This window comes from Gadus morhua, chromosome 7 (genome assembly GCF_902167405.1).
Source record: "Gadus morhua chromosome 7, gadMor3.0, whole genome shotgun sequence".
Taxonomy (NCBI): domain Eukaryota; kingdom Metazoa; phylum Chordata; class Actinopteri; order Gadiformes; family Gadidae; genus Gadus; species Gadus morhua.
The window spans coordinates 13,627,067-13,640,608 of NC_044054.1; the positions used below are offsets into that span (position 1 = coordinate 13,627,067).

The window sequence follows — 13,542 nt, forward strand, 5'->3', positions numbered from 1 at the left end:
TCACTGAAGCGGTTGTTGTGGACTATAGACCACTAGGATGTAATAATATGTAACAAAGGTTTGTGTGAGTAGCTTTTGCTAATTACAGGGTTCGTTTTTACTTGTTTACTGTTGAAGGGGAAAGCGCGCGTGGTAATGGCGCATTGGCGCCTCTGTGTTTCTGGGATTTTCTTGCCCCATTTTGACACACCAGAACAATAATATAAAAATAAATAAAAATACTGAAAAGTAGACTCAGAAAGCAGCCAGGTATAAAACACATTTATGTAAACAGTAACCTTTATTGAAAACAAATTGTATGAGTATGTTTGCAAAAATACCTCTATACTATTCATATCTTACTGATCGATGAGAAATACACTAAAGACATATTTACAGCAACACCAAACATTAAACGCTATTATTTAATTACTACACATTTCATTAAGACGATTGACACAATGCTTATGCTTTTATTTTGAAACAGATAAATAACGCCTTTTTCGACAACAGTAACTAAAAACATCACCGAAATAAAATAAAAAAATTGAATATATTACACGAGAAAGTACAGAAGAAAAAAAGGAAAAACAATCCTGTATGTACAGTCCATCAATAAATACCCTCCTCAACTCATTCATAAGCGTTCCACCATAGCAGCAGCCAATCTCTGTCCAGAAACCTTTTTCACCCAAGCACGGGCCGTTGCCAGGGCAACCTTGAGTGGAGTGGAGTGTGTGTGTGTGTTGGGGTGGGGGGGGGGGGGATACTGCTCCAAACAGGAGCAGTATCCATCTTAACACCCTCTATCTAAAATGAACAAAGGACACAGCACACCTTCAGCGGAGGAAAGCGTGTTTGTGTGTATGCTGCATTACTGCGTGCATTACTGTGTGCATGTGTGTGTGTGCGTGTGTATGCCACTGTGCTAGCTCAGTACATCCCGTCCTCGTATATGTCCGTGCGCATGCAGAACAGTATGCCGCCGCCCAGCATGAAGATGGTGGCGCCCCAGCCCAGGCCGTAGCCCCAGTTGAACTCGTGGTACGTCTGCAGGACGTTCCCGTCGATGAACTTGATGGGGTAGAGGACCAGGGCGCAGGCCTGGAGGACCGCTGCAGACCAACACACAAGCCCACAACACTGACGTTAGTCTGGGAGAGAAGGGAGCCGCTCCACGCAGCCACCGGGCAGAAAGAAGCCCGGTTCGACTCGCTAGTGTCAGGACCACTGTGTGGGAGACACGCCTCGGGTTCGACTCCCTTTTGGGCTCCCTATGCCAACCCACTTCCTGTCTAACTTCACCCTCTCACGTCTGTAAAAGGCACCACGGAAACACGTTCACATGGACACAGAAATAGAGATGTGAACGGGATGTACATCATCTCTGGTCTGTCTTCACAGTCGGATTCATAAAGTCACAGAAGCCCTTTTCAAAATAAGAGTAGAGTACATGTCAAATGCATAAAAAGTGTGTGACCTGGATGCTCTGCGAATCAACTGTGTCATTATGGGATGTTATCTGTGCAGCTGTTGCATTGTTACCAACATTGGAAAACATTTGTCCTGTAAGCCAACGGGTTGGACGGAAAGGCGGGATGACATGGAACTGAAATAATGACTCAGAGAACGGTAGCTCTGCGAGGGCCCTGCAACTCAGCCACTGCTCGCCCGTGTGTGTTTATGTGTAACTCAGCCACTGCTCGCCCTGTGTGTGTTTATGTGTAACTCAGCCACTGCTCGCCCTGTGTGTGTTTATGTGTAACTCGGCCAATGTTAACCCTGTGTGTGTGTATGTGTCACTCGGTTTCCGTCTCCACTGTTCTCCCTGTGATTGTGTTTGTGTAACTCTGCCACTGTTCTCCCTGTGAGAGTATGAGTAACTCAGTGTCCATTCCACTGTTCTAACTGTGTGTGTATGAGTAACTCGGTGTCCATTCCACTGTTCTCCCTGTGAGAGTATGAGTAACTCAGTGTCCATTCCACTGTTCTAACTGTGTGTGTATGAGTAACTCGGTGTCCATTCCACTGTTCTCCCATCAGACCTTGTGTCTTACCAGACTGATCCATCTTCAAAGAGTAACATCAGATCATTCCAAAAATATGCTGCCCACATCTCACTGCCGCCCCGAATGCAGCACTATATCACATAACACCAGCGACAGTATTCTACCTCTTCTTCTTCTTCTTCCTACAGTGGAACGTGTGCAGGTTAATATGGGCCCTGTTCAATTTGGCTCACTTGTTCACTCCTTCCATATTCCATACACAGAGAACACTATAACGTACAAACTCTAGGGAACAAGTATCAGGGAAATCTCTTTATGGGAAGAATCTGATGCTAAAGAAGACTGCAATCCATCTTTGGATATATTACGGAAATAAGTGTATTTCAGTTCACAGTGTAGCCGCCTACTTTGCTATTAAGAAGTGGTATTAAGTAGTCCACTATTTAGGGAGCCAGAATTCTTGAAGGTGAAGCCTTGAGTCAAATAAATGTAACCTCTACTTGACTTTTCAGAATTTATTAATTTATTTTGTGTCCCTGTCCATTGAGAAACATTACAGTCTCTCAAGGCCAAATGGAATGTCACGCCACAGACATTTGTATCAGACTTTGTTAACAACATTTCCTCAGTAACAGTGAATGTGAGAATGTTGGCTTAGCAGTAGCATTGTGTAAGCATGTGGTGTGTAAGTAAGTGGGTGGGTGGGTGGGTGGGTGTAGGTGTAAGTGTGTGAGAGAGGAAATGTGTGTATCCGTCTGTGTGTGTGTGTGTGTGTGTATGGGCAAGTGTGTGTGTGAGTAAGTATGTGTGAGTATGTGTGTGCGTTTGTGTGATCAAAGTGGTCACACAAACGCACACACATACTAACACTGCGGTCCATTCATACAAAGACACACACACACGCACACACACACACGCACGCACACACACACACACACACACACACAAACACACACACGCACACACACGCACACACACACACACACACACACACAGAGTGTGTGAATGAATGTGTTGACTTAAGTTCCAATTGGGTGGTTGGAGGTGCACTCCCAGACTGGAGCCCTCGTGACACACACGGGCCCCACCTTTCCTCCTTCCTCCAGGGGACCAGGCGACAGGGGAAGGGGGGACACAACATCGCCTTGTGTCCATGCAGCTCAGAGGAACACAGTGTGCTGGAGCTTACTGCTGAGGTCCTATTCTCGGTCAGCTAGTAAGACCGACACTCTGAAGCCACACAAACCACAGGGTACCGGGACCCTGGGGAGCCCCCCCCCCAAACACACACACCTCCTCCCCCTTCCCATCTGGCTCCACTGTGGAACCTATCGGAAGCCTCGGTCCCGGAAAAAGCCCCTGGAAGGCCTCTCAAAGCTGCTCCCGCCGCGGCCCACCAACGAAAACCGCCACATTTTTCACATTTCTGAGTCAGTGACCCGCAGCCAGGCCGGGGGAGAACAGTCCCCTCACGCACGGGACGATGGCGTTTATAAAACCAGGACCAAAGCTATAATGATCCAACTGGGGTTCTCAAAATAAATGTGGTTGTTTTCTTTATGCTGGTTCAAAAAAGGAGCTGAAATGTGCTTTGCGAGAAAGGCAGCATAAGGTCATCGATTGTTTGCCAGCTCATTTTTCATGGATATGGGAGTTAGTGTTATGAGGAGCGGGAGAGGGAAGAGAGGGCTATTCATTAGCAATTAACTACCGAACCGGACGTCTGCACATTATAATGTCGTTACACTTTGGGAACCTGGCGGAGATGGAGGTTTAGTGAGGTTTTTGGTAATGCATTACCATCTGTGTTTCCTCGGTAATGACCTCATCAGAACCAAACAGAGCCTGCCTCTGTCCCGCATTGAGCGACTGAAACCGTTGTAGCAACAATCTGTCTCTGGGGAGCGAGTATCACAGTCAGGTTCAGTCCCTATCCTCACACAGCCTGCTCGGGACCCCTGGGGTGAGGAGGAAGGGGTGAAAAAAGAGGTGGTGAGTTTAGAGGGGTGTTTTTAGAGAGTGTGTGAGAAACTGTTTTGATGGATCCTTCCTCTCTGGGAAAACAGCTGCTGGGTCTGAGCCAGCTGTGGAACGTCAGACACCATGACACTAGAGAGTCAGAGCCAGCTTCTCTTTCTAACTATTGTACTGGTTAGTGAGTGCATCATCATTATTCAATGAGTCACATTTGTTAACTTTCGTGTGTGATTGTATGGGGGGGGCTGTTAGTTTGCGTGTGTGTGTGTGTGTGTGTGTGTGGTGTGTGTGTGTGTGTGTGTGTTGTGTGTGTGTGTGTGTGTGTGTGTGTGTGTGTGTGTGTGTGTGTGTGTGTGTGTGTGGTGTGAGCAAGAGAGATTGAGTGTGTGTGTGTGTGAGAGAGAGAGAAAGAGAGAGAGAGAGAGAGAGAGAGAGAGAGAGAGAGAGAGAGAGAGAAGAGAGAGAGAGAGAGAGAGACGGGGGGGAGAGAGAGAGGAGAGAGAGGAGAGAGAGGAGGAGGAGAGAGAGAGAGGAGAGAGAGAGAGAGACACCAGGGACACATACAGAGAGAGAGAGGAGAGAGAGAGAGAGAGAGGAGAGAGAGAGAGAGGGAGTTGAGACATCAGCCTCCACCACTGACCTGAGGTGAAGAGCAGCACGGACACGGTGCGGTACAGTCTCCTCTGGGTGCCCCGGCACAGAGAGATAAGCGCCACCAGGAAGCTCACCAGGGTACCCACGCCCCGCCCAGCAGCAGCACCAGGGTGGCTATCTGCCAGTCTGTCTACACGCACACGCACACGCGCACACACACACACACACACACACACACACACACCACACACACACACACACACACACACACACCACCACACACACACACACACCACACACACACACACACACACGTTGATGTTTAGTTTCATGTCATGCCACACAAGTGGCCCATCCCACACAGGATTACAAGACACCGATATAACTACACAAACAGTGTACGACATACACACATCACAATACAATACAATCCATCCGGCACCATATAAACACACTAAATATAAATTGACATATTCCTCTAAGCCCACGCCTTTGTAATAAAGTCAATCACAAATCTTCTATATTTTAATAGCCAAGCTAACATATCTGTATCAAGCATTTAATGAACTTCTTTTAAATCGAATCTCAACCTTTGTGCCAAATTATGATAAAACAGACAATACTAAATAAAGTGAATTTCATGTTCAATTTCATTGAGCTCACAAAAGTCACACAGTCTATTCTCATCAATGGTGCCCAGTGCCCACCCTATAAGTTCCTATGGATAGTAGTTTTCAGATGGGGTAACTTGTCATGGGTATGTACTTAGATATTAAGATGAATTCAACTTTGCCGTAGACTGAGATGTTAAACAGTGAAAACGGGATGTATTCACACCCTGTGAAGTTTGAACATGTATTTAACCATTTGAATCAAGTGTTCACTATTGATGTGATTGATCCAAAATGTTGGATTTGTCAGTCAGAAACCTGCCATTACCGTAAGGCTCATGGTTATTTTCAACTAATCAGGAGAAGGTGAATGAGTTTCCTGCGAAAATAATGAGATAAATGATTCACATCATCATAATAAAGTAATAAAGTTGTTATAATGTAGCCTACCTGTGTTTGGGATGTTATGTCAGTGTATGGGATGGTATGTCAATGTAGCCTATATTTCCCCTCCGGAGGAGTCTTTCTCTCTGTGTCCCTTACAATGTATAGCGATACCTAAATGTTTTTACGCTGACCCCCAGAGTCAGATCACTTCGCTTCAGAGGACCTTAACAATATATGTGCACAACAGGCTCTTTGACAACGCGAGTGGGCGGAGCCGCATCATGACCATGTTTTTGTTCTTGAACTGTGTACGCCGCCCCTCCGTCGGGGTGTTAGTAAAGCAGTGACACCCTCTTTCACTGACACCCACCCGCTCCCCGTTCATTCGGCACATTCCTCAGTAGACAGCCATCAATTACACGATGACACTTTTTACTCCCGCCGGTATATATAGGAGAAGGTGTGTGTGACGAAAGCGCGCGCAAAAACTGTGCGCGCGCGCGCGCACAGTTTTTTTGTGTGTGTGTGTGTGGTGTGTGTGTGTGTGTGTGTGTGTGTGTGTGTGTGTGTGTGTGTGTGTGTTGTGCGCGTGTGTGTGTGTGTGTTGTGTGCGTGTGTGTGTGTGTGTGTGTGTGTGTGTGTGTGTGTGTGTGTGTGTGTGTGTGTGTGTGTGTGTGTGTGTGTATTTTCGCCCTTTAGTTATTTATTTAGAAAGGGGAAGAGTGAATCACGAAAGACAGACAAATTTGATTATTCAAACGTCTCATTTAAATATAAGGCTTGAGCCGGAGGATTGACACACATTTGCTGTCCCAAACGTCCTGGGTATCATACTACACTCGTGGAGAGAGCATGTCTAAGCTTTAATTGAATCCAGTCCCCGGAATGTGTAGTGTTATCTTCATAAAACAGTTTACAGTGGGTCTCCATGGGCCACTGACTATGGCTCTGTTAGGCTGAATTGAACAGAAAAAATAAGTGACTATTAACAAAGACTGCTTTGGAAATGAATCCCATAGTAATCAGGGAGTCCACAGTTATTGATATTTTTAGACGTGTGAAGCACATAATAAAGTTAGGTCGCTCGCTACGAGCACAAGGACTCGGATAGAGCATCGATTGGAGAAGCAGGCGCGGTGCGCATGCACTGACCGCAGTGCCAAGAGAGGACATGCAGTGATTTACCAAAATAACAGTCTCAATCAATAATAACACATGTGCAGAAGTAGTTATAGAGATAATAACATATTTGAATAATTGTTATAGTATTGCATATCAACATTACGTTAATTGGAGTCGATGTACAACTTCGGTCTGCTAGTGTACATGTGTCGGAATGTCGTCTACTTTGAAAATCGACTTCGTTTTACCCTATAGCCTTAAGGGAATTAAGGGAATTTAGGCTTCCAAAAAATAAGAAAACAGGCTTCTCACCAGAGGATAGGGTGGAAAAACAATTCCAGGACTCGGACTCCGTCTCGGTTAGACTTCGCGCAGCAGACTTCGTGCAGGACTCCCATAGGGACAAAGAGAAGTGGTCCGCGGTGACCCAGGATGGGCTCACCAGAGCGACCACGTCCAGACACAGAGCCAGGAAGATGCACAGCAGTGCGATCAACTTGAACGGCCGACACATATACACTTCGTTGACAGACATCTTCTCATACCATGCGACGAATCCGTGCTGCTATTTAAACCACCGTCCACTTGGGTCTGATACGCGGCGTATACGCGCTCGAGAGCAGCAGCACCCCTCTGTCAACCCTTGTTAAGTTGCGGTGCTTATAGACAGGTTCCGGTTAATTTTTACAAGTAAAAGTCCCCCCTAGTAAGAGAGGGTGTGGTTGGGCTTCCACTTGCTCATCAAGCTATTTGAGATGAATAATAATATTACAGAAACAATCAATTTATTTGGGTGGATTATTGCAAAACAATACAAACAGGAAACAATTTGAATACACAGTTATTTCTGATATGTTGGTGAATGAGTTATACACATTATAATAAATTATTCAATATAATTGAATAATTGTAACATTTGAAACATAATCCTGTTGTTTTATCTATTTATTAATTAATTTATGGGGGCTCTTAATTTGGAGGCCGTTTCACAGGAACCAGTATAAGTGCTTATGCAGGGTACCTCGGTTCTGCGGCTTCTATTCAGAGTGCGGCCAGAAAGTTCAGCAAGCGAAATAGTTTTCAAGAATGTTAAACCAAACCACTGATGTCATCCATTTTCCGCTACCGCAGAGCCCGCGGATTGGTCAAAATTCCCCGATAGAAGGAACATCGGTTGGTTCAGCAACCCAAAAGTAGGCATATGCTGAATTAAACTCTTTTAGAATCTATTAAACTTTTCCAGTTTGTTACTTTATTTTTTTTTATAAAGAGTGATAAAGAGTTACACTGGGATATAGCCTACCATGTGGCAGTGAATGCATGTAACACGATGTAGAGAAATATTTGTATTGGAGGATAAGATTGATTACCATAATATAGATTTAAATACGGGTAATCGGAAGAAAAAAAATACACAGTGTAATAATTTGGATAACCTGCAGATGGCGGCAACGCAACACGTTTAGTGTCAAAATCGTGGATATATCTTGTAGGCCTACCGTTTAAATAAATATTGTATTGTATTATAGTAGAATAATAACTCACAGAAGCACATAAACGAAGTCTAGCAATGACTTTTATGCTGGATATATGTATAATGCTTCTTAAAGACACGAATCAAAATATATAAAGAGAAGGCCAATGTTATACGATTTTATATGAATACTCCGTGCACTTGGATATAATATCCATTATATCCAAGTGCACAAATGATTAATTTGCACATCGCCTCGGGGATGCAAGCAGATTTTGGTTAAATCCTCCGCGAGCACTTATGTACCACCTGCTGTCCCCTTCCTTCGTCTCACACCCGCAGATAGGATCAGTAGCGACAGATCCCGCGAGGCTGCGCGTGGACCGCCACCACCACGTGGATGGGATTGAAGAAAAACATTCAACGATGCTTAAGGCTCTTTGTGGCCCCCAAAAAGCCCCACTTCTGGACGTATATTTCAATGACATTAGGATTAAAGGATTATTGACGAAATAGCATATAATAACAAAAGGATATACCATAACAAAGTGACTGTATTATTTATTTAAGGGTTTAATAAATCAGTCCTTTGCTGTTAGAATATATAACAGCTGTTATAAATTAAAACAGCAAAGGCCTTTATTTAAAATGAATCAATTCTCTTAATTTTAGCCTTGCCTACCATATCATGTCCTCAATGATGTCCAAATTCATCGCTCATCATAACACAACACATACGTGCGTGCGATCTCTTTCTCTTTTTAGGTTTATCCTGCCAGGAAAATAAACCAACAAATAACTTTTGTGTTTTACCAAATAACACTTTCTTTCAGTATGACTCTTTGCTTTGCCTCTGTAGGATTCATGTCGGGCTTAATTCTAGCCCCGATCAGTTCCAGAGTCTCTAAGATTAGAGGTTTTCACCGTGTTCCGCATAATGAGCGTGTCAGACTCCACCGCCGCCCGTTCCTTCGCTGTCTAAATGCTGCTGCCACGCTATCGCTCGGGCTCCCCGTGGAGAGAGGATGCTCTGGTATTAGCTTCACCGTGGACGTCTTAATGGCCGTCCCCTTAGAAAAAATGCCCCCCTCCCACCCCGGTCGAGCAGGCGTCGCTATCCATCACCCCCTCCTCATCCGCAGTGTCCCCAAAAAAGCCTCTCATTAGAGAACCCGTCTCCAGCGTAGACAAAGCTACTTGAGTCTCGGTGCGGTTCGTACGACTTTTAGTCCTTCTACACAACCCAGCACTCACCCGAAAACCAGCTGTTTGGCTTCAGCTGTTTTATTTAAGGGGTTTATAAGGTGGATGAAACGTGAGGCTGCATGCCATTTCCGAAATATATCCAGCATGCTTGAAACGTTTAGTTTCAGGCATGCTGGATATCAAACTGTGGAGTGAGACATGTTGCTCGAGTAATGTAATTCATGTGCAATGCTTAACACATTTCCCTCTTATACATTGTCCTCATTCATCATTCACTGGGAGGAGAAAGAGCAGAAGAGAGAGGAAAAGATAAAGACCAACGGGTGAAAGGTGAAAAATATCTGGAAATGAATCACACGGCTCCATTGTCCACGTCATTGTGTGTGTGGTGTGTGTGTGTGTGTGTGTGTGTGTGTGTGTGTGTGTGTGTGTGTGTGTGTGTGTGTGGTGTGTGTGTGTGTGTGTGTGTGTGTGTGTGTGTGTGTATCTGTGTGCAAGTGTGTTCAAGTTTGTGTGTCTGTGTGTGTGTGTTCAAGTTTGTGTGTGTGTGTGTGTGTGTGTGTTTGTGTGTGTGTGTGTGTGTGTGTGTGTGTTGTGTGTGTGTGTGTGTGTGTGTGTGTGTGTGTGTGTGTGTGTGTGTGTGTGTGTGTGTGTGTGTGTGTGTGTGTGTGTGTGTGTGTGTGTGTGTGTGTGTGTGTGTGTGTGTGTGTGTGTGTGTGCGTGACTCAGAGAACACCACTGTAACATTCTAAGGTTTCTCCTGCTCTGGAGCCTCTCACTGTGTGGGACCTGACTGATGATGACTCGGCTGGGATGTCATCACTGCATATCACCGGTTACTCCAGGAAACACTCTCTTCGCCGGATAGCATGAGCAACATACATTCAGACAGGAAGTCAACTTTATGGACTGTGGATGCAACTGTCGATGTTTTAAACACAAACCACCTATGGGAAAGAGAGAGGGAGACAGAGAGGTGGGGAGAGGGAGGGAGAGGGGAAGAGAGAGGTAGGGAGAGGGAAAGAGGGAGATAGGGAGAGTAAAAGAGAGAGGGAGGGAGAGGGGAGAGAGAGGTAGGGAGAGGGGGAGGGAGAGGGAGACAGAGAGGTATAGGGAGAGAGGGAGGGAAAGCGATTCAATAGGGAGAGGAGGGTTTGGAGAGAGAGGGAAGGAGAGAGAGACTTTATGTGTTCCTTGGGAAAGCCAAAATGCCTGCATGTCTCAAGAGGATCAGCTCCACTAGGTCAGATGAGTCAGCGCGAGACACTCACCTCCGCACAGAAGGTCTTAGGGGAGCCTCCTGGGTTGGAGTTGGAGATATGATTAGTTCAGAATGATATGTACTCTGATCTGATCATATGTTTGCAGATTAGAACTACAGATTAGTCACAAAAAATCACAGTCTTCCCCTCCCCCTTTTTTTAATTGAATATTTATGTTTATTGCTGACAAGTTTGTTCACTCTGGTATCATTCCAGATTGTCATCACTAATAGTATTTTGGTGTCTCCCTAAATATTGACCACTCAATCTCTCTCTCTCTCTCTCTCTCTCTCTCTCTCTCTATCTCTCTCTCTCTCTCTCTCTCTCTCTCTCTCTCTCTCTCTCTCTCTCTCTCTCTCTCCTCTCTCTCTCTCTCTTGGTCTGACTGCCAGCTTGTAGACATCTGTTTACTTCCTCTTGTATCAGTCACCATGGCAGCAGCCCCTGGCATCCCCTTCTCAACACACACACACACACACACACACACACACACACACACACACACACACACCACACACACACACACACACACACCACACACACACACACACCACACACACACACACACACACACAGACCCTCTCCAGTCTGTGATCAAGTTTCTTTTTCAGACCAGCTGCCAGCCATACACACTATTTGAAAGTAATTAAACACAGAGAAACCAAAACTAAACATATTGGTCAGGATGAGTCAACATATAGTACTTAAAATGCATTTGGCTTTGTCTGGGATATTTGTGAGTGCCAGTCCTTTATAATCAAGATTATTTTTTGGATGTGTTCAAATATGACTTGAAGTGAGCGAGAACACTGTGTTTGACTCGTTGCCGTGGAAACGGAGAATGGAGCCTGACCCTAGGTGAACTCTGGTGTTTAAAATCCATTTCACCCCCGCAAGGCAAGGATCCAGCTTTCTCTCTCACTCTCTCTCACTCTATTTAAGAGATATACACACAACCCAGCATGCAGTCGCAGATCAACCTAAACAGATAAATGTAGGGCAGGATAGTCAAGTGTTTACGGTGTTAAACTACAGTGTGTAGGGTGCTTAATAACGTGTCCTTGAGCAGGATGCCCAACCGCTTCCTTAATGATAAATGGCTCTGTACTTTTTAAAATTAATAAAAAATAAAAAAACATTTGGAATAATTACATTTTCGTAGGATAGACCGGATTTTTGTCCCATAAATATTACCCATTTAGTATTCAACCACTAACTGGGTTATTGGATCGACCAATTCATGAATATAAAGCTACATGAAAAGGATAAACATAGAAAAAGGCTTATCCGTGTGTGGTAAAGCCCACTCAGTGAGGAGGAGGGGAACATAATCAGTGGTGGCTGTCCTCCTCGGCTGGACGAACACAACGCAGCAGATCTTAAGATGATGTCAGCGTGGGCTGGGGTTGGCACGGTGACCGTGTGGGACAAGCGGCCTCCCTGCTGAGGAAGCAGGAATCAAATCTGTCTCTCTTTGTCCCCCCCCCCCCCCCCCCTGACCCACTCCAGTCAGATCAGGTCTATTCATCCACACCCAATTTGTCACCGTAACATCCCTCACAGTCAGACAGCGCCTTCTAACCCTTCAACCCGGAGAAGCACATTAAACAAGTCCCTTAATATACAGTATATGTGGTGGGGGTGGTGATGATGGTGGGAGGAATAGTGGTGGAGGTGGTGGGGGGTGGTGATGATGGGGTTAATGGTGGTGGAGGTGGTGCTGATGGGGTTAATGGTGGGTGGAGGTGGTGGGGGGTGGTGATGATGGGGTTAATGGTGGTGGAGGTGGTGCTGATGGGGTTAATGGTGGTGGAGGTGGTGCTGATGGGGTTAATGGTGGTGGAGGTGGTGCTGATGGGGTTAATGGTGGTGGAGGTGTTGCTGATGGGGTTAATGGTGGTGGAGGTGGTGGGGTGGTGCTGATGGGGTTTATGTTGGTGGGGGTGGTGATGATGGGGTTAATGGTGGTGGAGGTGGTGCTGATGGGGTTAATGGTGGTGGAGGTGGTGGGGGTGGTGATGATTGGGTTAATGGTGGTGGAGGTGGTGCTGATGGGGTTAATGGTGGTGGAAGTGGTGCTGATGGGGTAATGGTGGTGGAGGTGGTGCCAATGGGGTTAATGGTGGTGGAGGTGGTGGGGGTGGTGATGATGGGGTTAATGGTGGTGGAGGTGGTGCTGATGGGGTTAATGGTGGTGGAGGTGGTGGGGGTGGTGATGATGGGGTTAATGGTGGTGGGGGTGGTGCTGATGGGGTTAATGGTGGTGGAGGTGGTGGGGTGGTGATGATGGGGTTAATGGTGGTGGAAGTGGTGCTGATGGGGTTAATGGTGGTGGAGGTGGTGCTGATGGGGTTAATGGTGGTGGAGGTGGTGGGGGTGGTGATGATGGGGTTAATGGTGGTGGAGGTGGTGCTGATGGGGTTAATGGTGGTGGAGGTGGTGGAGTGGTGCTGATGGGGTTAATGTGTGGTGGAGGTGGTGGGGGTGTGATGATTGGGTTAATGGTGGTGAGGTGGTGCTGATGGGTTAATGGTGGTGGAGGTGGTGGGGGTGGTGATGATGGGGTAATGGTGTGGAGGTGGTGGGGGGTGGTGATGATGGGGTTAATGGTGGTGGAGGGGGGTGGGGGTGGGTGATGATGTTGTTGCGGGTGGTGGTTGCGTTTGGTGCTGAGGGTGGGGTGGTGGTAGAAAAGGCGGAGGTAAAGAAGGTGGTGCTACTGCTGAGGTGGGGGGTGGGGGGTGGTGGTGGTGGTGTGGTGGTGGTGATTGTGGTGGTGGTGGGGGTGGTGGTGGTGGTGGTGGTGGTGATTAATGGGATTTGGGTTTGGTGTGGGGTTGTTACTGGCTGAGGGTGGTGGTTAGGGTGGTGTTTTGGTCGGGTCTGAGTTAGGTATGACATGTTAAGGACAGGCCCGCCGC

General features: G+C 46.4%; 1 pseudogene; it reads right to left on the reverse strand.

The window, feature by feature from the left end:
* Window positions 1–261: 261 nt before the first annotated feature.
* LOC115547771 (transmembrane protein 47-like) lies at window positions 262–7,347 on the reverse strand (annotated as a pseudogene).
* Window positions 7,348–13,542: the final 6,195 nt, after the last annotated feature.